Consider the following 7,528-nt stretch of genomic DNA (forward strand, 5'->3'; position numbering starts at 1 on the left):
GCGTTCGTACAAACTGTTTATAAACTACAGGACACGAGACTTTAGGGCATCAACCCCAACATAATACAACATAGTCCTAATATGTGTGGACACCTCTCGGACCATGAAAAGGTGTGCGGGGTCACATTGTTCAAGCCCCGGAATCAGCCTTTAAGGGAGCAATCTACTTACCCCTACTACGGGGAAGGAGTGAAACCATATTGTGTAGCTGAGTTCCTAGCTCCCGAATCAGACGAATCACCAAAGTGTTAGGTTTGAGTCGGCAATCTGGCCACTCCTACCCATGCAAATCAAAGGACTACCCCTAAAGGCAGAAGTTCCCAACTCACTTAGGATTATGTCATGTTACCTATGGTAATCCTAGTGAAGTGAAGTCTCTGTCATGAACGACGTTATATAACGAGACTATAACACTACGTGGTCCGGTCTTATACAAACTCTTTTATATAGGACGTCTCTGCTCGCATGTCTTCACATGAATGATCAGAATTAGACCATCTGTAGCAAGTCACAACACTTGTAACTATTCTACAAAGCGGGCTGCATCCGTAGTGTCACCAGGATAAGGTTTCCCTCCTATTTCCATATACTACAGACTATTTTGGTTATCACTTAAGGCATGATCCACCTATATGTCTCCACATACATGCTTAAGTTACAACAACAACCAGGGATCTTAGTTTATTGGTTTGTGGTAAAGCAAATAAAACATCCCATGTTTCATAGACAATAGTGAAGAAAAATATTATATATTATTACATCACAAGCGTTTGTTCAATACAGTGTTTACAAACTACAGGACCTAACGAGAGTTTAGGGCTTCAACCCTAACAATATGAGATGGGTCAAATATATCAGTATCCTAATATGCAAAATTTGCTTCCACATTTTTTCTTTTCTTTTTTTCTTTCATGGAGGTTTGATAGAGGTCAACTAAGTGTTTTGACGTACGACAGGTACGTGATCAATGCCCAGTCATTCCGCATCAAAAGCATTTATTTTCAACACTTTTTGAACTCTTATCTTGTGGAGTTTTTCCTTTGTGATCATCATCTTACGTGGTTGTTTTGAAATTTCAATGATTAACACGAACACCACGAAAATAATAATTATTTTTTATTCTTCCACGGTCACGGCCTCAACCACAATTATTATTAGAATTCACAGCATTCACTTCAGGGAATGGTGTCGTTCCGGTTGGTCGAGATTCATGATTTTTCATCAATAACTCGTTATTTTGTTCGGCCATAAGAAGATATGAAATTAATTCAGAATACTGTTTAAAACCTTTCTCTCGATATTGCTACTGCAGGAGCAAATTTGAGACATGAAATGTAGAAAATGTATTCTTTAACATATCATAATCAATAATTTTCTCTCCAAACTGATTTTAAATAATGCAGAGTTGTAATCACTTACTGATTCGAAATCTTTTAGCCTCAAGTGCATCTACTCATAACGAGCTTTAAGAACAATAACTGTTTTTTTTATGATCATACATCTCTTTCAAAATTTTCATAAAATACGGGGAACCTTTTATTTTAAGATACTCCATTTTCAATCCCTCGTGGATACGATGACGAAGAAAAATCATAGCTTTTGTTTTGTCCTGACTGGATGTCGTATTTCCTTCTTTAATAGTTTCCCCAAGATTCATAGCATCTAGGTAGATTTCGATATCAAGTACTCATGACAAATAATTATTGCCGCTAATATCAAGGGCGAAAAATTCTAATTTTGTGAGATTCATCCTAGCGGCACTATCATAAAATATTGTAATTATGTTAGAAATTTAATAGATATTGAATATACAAAGTAACATGAAATTTATTGATTATAAGGAAGGGGAAAAAACCGACATACCTTTAGGACCTACCTTTACCAGGGAAAACGACAAGAGCTCGTGCTGATAACGTGTTGTGAAATTGAGGAGCACAACGAAAACACGGATATGGAGAAAATATAATATAGTAATAATAATAAAATATAATCATAAAATACCTAAAATTATAAAATTGTATAATATAAAATTTAGTGGAATTTGAAGTGAATTTTTTACCAATGGATGTGTAATTTTAAGTTCTACCAAATACCACTATTTATAGGCAAAGTGGCAAGTAGAATGTGGACTTACATGGACATTAACTACAAAGCACATGGACAATATGAACGATGACACATAACTTTTGAGACACTAAACCATTGACATCTATTTATTATTATAATATTCATAATAACCTCCGATTTTATTATTTTTCTCCTCAGCCTTTTCAATAAATAGTTTGGCAAGTGTCCATACTTTTAACATTTTTTTTTATTAGATAACTTTGATTGAGCACCTAATCCCATTACCGAGCATATCCACACAATCTCACTTCGATAATAAATTTTATTTATTTGTTTTTAAATACACGTGTTTTCATTGATCAATCATATACTCAAATACAATTTAAAAAGATACTGCTTTTTATAAATGATGGTAAACAAGAAATGCCTTATTAATTTATTTAACTAATAAAAATAAATCAAACCCCGAGGAAAATAGTAGCATTTGAATATAAAATAATACCTCGATTTTGATTGCACTTACTTTAAATTATAGTTTTGTCAAATTTATTGTTACCATTGCCTCTACCTCTACCTCTGAAGGTCAAGCGATAATGATAACGATAGAAGTAAATATGTCAAAATTGATAATTTTTTAGATATAACAATAACAATAATGGTAACTGTAACAGTAACTATGCGGTAACAGTAACGATAGGACGTAATTTTCAAGTGTAATCGAATTGAATACTTTTTATTCAGCAATCAAATTGCATTATTTCATTACAGATTTGGATGTGAAGCCCATGTGTTAGTACAAATGCATAACACAAGTAAACAACACCAAAAGTAATTAACCATTTTTTTTATTTCCATTCATCTGTTACGTTTTGGATAAACGTGGCCTTATATTTTTATGTTGAAATTTTGACTAATACTCACTTTGGTTTTTGAGCCGAATCTTTTGTTAAAATTAATTAATCGAATTTAAATTAATTGCTAAATAAAAAATATAATTATTACATCACACGCTTTAAAAATTATTAAATATATAATTATTTAAAAAAAATTGTAAGTGAAAAAATCATTCACTGTGAATTAGAAGATAAATGAATGGATGCCCAAAATAAACGTAAAACTCATGAACCTTAATGCAAATGCAATCTAAATCAAAAACCAAAAAATGTATTTTTTCAAAAAATCAATAGACATTAAAACTAATTACTCAAATTCTCCTCAAGAGGGAAAAAAAACACTAATGACTCAAATTGATTATTTATTGAAAAACAAAAGTTAAAAACGTAATCTTGAAATTAGGGATTAAACAGAAAAAAGACTAAAAAAGATATAAGTAAAGAAAAAAATGTAACATTTTTTATACGCAGAAACAAAATAAAAATTAAACTCATAATTTAGAAGCATGATTTTCCGCATGTGTTTTTAGAGAAACGTGTTTCAAGGTTGAATTTGCATTTATATATATTTATGTTGTGCAGACATGGTTCAATCTCGGTACTTAATCTTTTAAGTCTCTATGTTGAATGTGTAAGTCTGATTTGAGGAAATAGAATATATTGATGTTCTTTAAGTTAAAGTCTTAGAAAATTATTCGTATCCCCAAGAATTTTAATCTTCGAGTGTAATTCGGATTCACGAGTTAGGTAGTCTTTTGATTGTTGAAAGAGTTCTCTTTAGCTATATGAAGTTTAAATTTATGAACCTTTAAATGAAGAATAACTTCTCTATTTATATAGTTCTCGCGTAGCTTGTGGGATTGAGCTTGGTTGGTCCATAGACATAGCCCTTGGGTCCAACGAATTGTATTTTGGGCTAGGTTGCCATTTGGGTCAAATTAACCATATTTTTTGCTCAATTGAAACCAAATTGGACCAAATTAGTTTATTTTATCTAATGGTCATGACGAAAACATGTGACATTTACCAACTTATGGCTTTTATTTCAATTTGACACACATATAAATTTCAGTTAATCCAAAATCCAATCGTTGTAATTTTATTGACGTGATAATAGGTGATTGATCCAAAATTGATTGTGGAACAATAACATTTTAAAACCTTGAAATCATCTAAATCTCAAGGACACGTAATGTATCAATGATGGCTAAAGCGAGCATAGTGGCATACAAGTGTGACCATGAGATTTGTGGTTCAAATTTTTCTGTCTCTAATTGTACTTATAAAAAGTATCAATCATTAAAAAAGGGGGGAAATAAGATTGAGTAAAATAAATGCTAAATTATAAAAAATGTCATTAGACTTTGTACTTTTTGTAAAGAATATCACTTAAAAAATGTTAGAGTTTATGTCCTAAAACTTGTGGTTTTGTAAAACAATAAACTTATTCTGTAAATTAATAAAGTATTTATTGAAGTGTGGATTCAATAAAATTAATATTGAATATATGAATTGCTTATTTTGTTTCAGAAATAAATTTAATAAACTAAAAGATCCATGACTATTACAGGAGTACTTGAACTTTATGTGGTGACGTAAGAGTGGATCGGATTCGAATAAATAGTCAAAACGATCTATAGTATATGAATAAGGTTGGGTGTCTTATTTTGGTAACATTATTGGATGCGGCCCACCCTGTAGCTGTTATAATGAGTTGTAAAATGCTACAAACTAAATGATCCTAATTCGTTCGCGTGGTGACATGAGGAGTGGGGACATCCCGTGCAATGAGTTTGCATAAGATCTGACCAAGAAATAAGTCACTCTTACTTTATAACGATGTTTACTGTTTAAGACTAACTATTTCATAGCGATGACCTAGGTAACTTGACATTAATTCTGAGCTAACCATGGATTCCTATTTATTTGGGATTATTCTTAGATTTTCATATATGAGGGTTGGCTCAACAGCGCCGGCTCAATAAGCCTCCCATTTCAGGGATAAGACCGAGTATATAACTGGGGACATATAGTGCAAGATGGAATTCACTCCTACCCGTTTTCAGAGATAGTAGAGAGGTTCCAAGTGTTGATTCAAAGTCTTGAACAAGGGCCCCCATCCTCTCATTGGCCGGAGGGGGATTATGTTTATTGAAGAGATCACAAAAAAATTGTTCATTAGAGGATCAAGATAGTCATTTGACCCACCCGTTATTATGAACAACTTGTGGATGGTTAACTTACTAATCATGGTTATATGGAGTGAACACAATATATCTATAATGATGAGAGTGCAACTACTAGGCTTCAGTGGAGTGACTTGATAGTTAACAAATGTGTTTCAGTGTAAAAAGTTTAACCAATTAATTTCGGATCGTTGGAGTCCATGATTTGTAGGTCTATTAGGCCCCTCTACTAGCTCACAAACGGAATAAGCTTTAGAACAATATGATAAGTTGATTTAAAATGTTCAAATTCGAATTAAGGGAATTAGTAATTATATGTGATATAATTACATGTTTAATTTTTGAATTAAACGATATTGGAAAATTGATCAGTACTTAAATATATTTTAAATATTAGTTTCATGATTAGAGATTCATGGTGGTGGAATAGTGACAAATTAATTTAATATTTGATATTTTAATAAATAATTAATAATTAACCATTACTTTTATTATAAAATTAATTATCGAATTAATTTTTGGAAGATTAATAAAATTTCAGTTTTAATTAAAGATTAAAATTGAGATTTTTGTTTTTGTTTTTTTTTTTTTAATTTTAAAAAGTATCAAAATAGAAAAATAAATTGGAAGTTGGAAAGACCCCAAAAGTGGGATTTTCCCACATTCAAAAGCTAACTACTTAGTCATCTTCCACTTCAAATTCCACACAAAAATTGAAGTAGGAGCTGAATCTTTGTGAAGCAATCTAATTTCATGTCTATCCTGCATAAAAAACACAAAAATTCAACTTAAAAGCTCATGCAAGATAGTTGATTTTGCTGAGAAAAGATTGAGTTCTTCAGCAGCAGTGATACCAGTGATCTTCTCCCTCAAATTTCTTAAATTCTTACTTGTTTTGAGTTTCACAACTCAATCTAAGGCTCCTAGATGATATTAGGGAAGCTCTAGCGGTGGTCTATAGCAAAAATTGAAAAAGATTGCAGCTGAATTTCGAGTTTGAAGAAGATCTTCAACTGTATGTTTGAAACCATTTTATCATTTGATGAACATACTTAATTCAAAACCAAAAGTGATGAATTATAATACTTTATGATCATATTTTCTTATGTTGCATGTTTTTCGAAACTAACAAAAAATACCCTTAAATAAAAAATAAAAAATAAAAAAAATCCTTTACTATTAGTTTTGGCTACTTTTGACATAAAACACTCATGATTTCCATCAAAACTAACCACAAAGATATTTTTAAACTCATTTTGGAAGCTTAAGGGGGTGTTTGACAACCAAAAAGAGTTGAGTTTGACATTTTTTACCAACTCAATGTTTGACAACCAACTTTAAATGTTGGTAGGGTTGAGTTGGTTATTTTACCAACTCACCCAAACTTTCCCCAATTCTCTCTCCCTCCAATGTTTTAATGGTTTTACCAATCGATCTTTGATAACATATTTCGATGACCACCTTCAGGTGCCCAACTCCGACGACCAACTTCGAGTTCCGACAACCACCTCTGACGAAACTCCAACAAACCACCTTGGTAAAAAAAAACTTGACTTCCATATTCACACGATCAACTTCAACAAAGAACTCCAAGCTCTACCAATCACCTCCGACGACAACTCTAGTGACTAACTCCAACGACTACCTTCGCACAAGCAACTTCGGTGACATACTCTACCTACAATCTTCGTGTGCTTAGCTTTGAAGACCATTGATAAAAATAAAATAGTGGGTTTAATTGCCCACCATTCTATCATTCTCACTGTCACCCGTTTTCCCATGCGTTTTCGTTACTCTCCTAATTCCCTCAATTACTTTGTCGTTTCTCTCTCCCGTGCTCTCTTCACACTTACTCCCATTCTCTCATCTTCTCTCTTCTTGCGTCGTCTAGTTCGTCTTTCTCATCTTCTTTCTTTTTCTGGCTCGTATGGGCTTTATTTTCCTTTTCTTTCTCAACTCATCATTTTTCTTTGTTGACTTTCTTTATATAGTTGTTCTTTTAGATTTAATTATTCTTCTTCTATTTCATTTTTTTTCTTAGTTCTAAACAATATTACATACGACGTCCTATTATTGTTTCACTAAACAAAAGTTCAACAATATGTTTTAAACAACATATCCCTTGATGTTTTCAAATATTACATAATTCTAATGAAATAGTAAAATTTAAAATTATGGCTCAAGTTTTTTTTTTTAAAAGATAGTTTGTACACCGATGAAACATAATAGTAGAAAAAATAGACATTAATATTTCAAAATCATTTCATTGGTTTTAGAAGAAGGTAAATCCATATTCCACAAATTGTAAAAAAAAAAAAAAACTATTAGTTGGTCTTATGATTTAAATTGTAAGATTTTGGTCTTTTTTTTTTTTTTTTTAGA

This window comes from Benincasa hispida, chromosome 11 (genome assembly GCF_027475165.1).
Source record: "Benincasa hispida cultivar pf3 chromosome 11, pf3_genome.v1.1, whole genome shotgun sequence".
NCBI classification, from domain to species: Eukaryota; Viridiplantae; Streptophyta; class Magnoliopsida; order Cucurbitales; family Cucurbitaceae; genus Benincasa; species Benincasa hispida.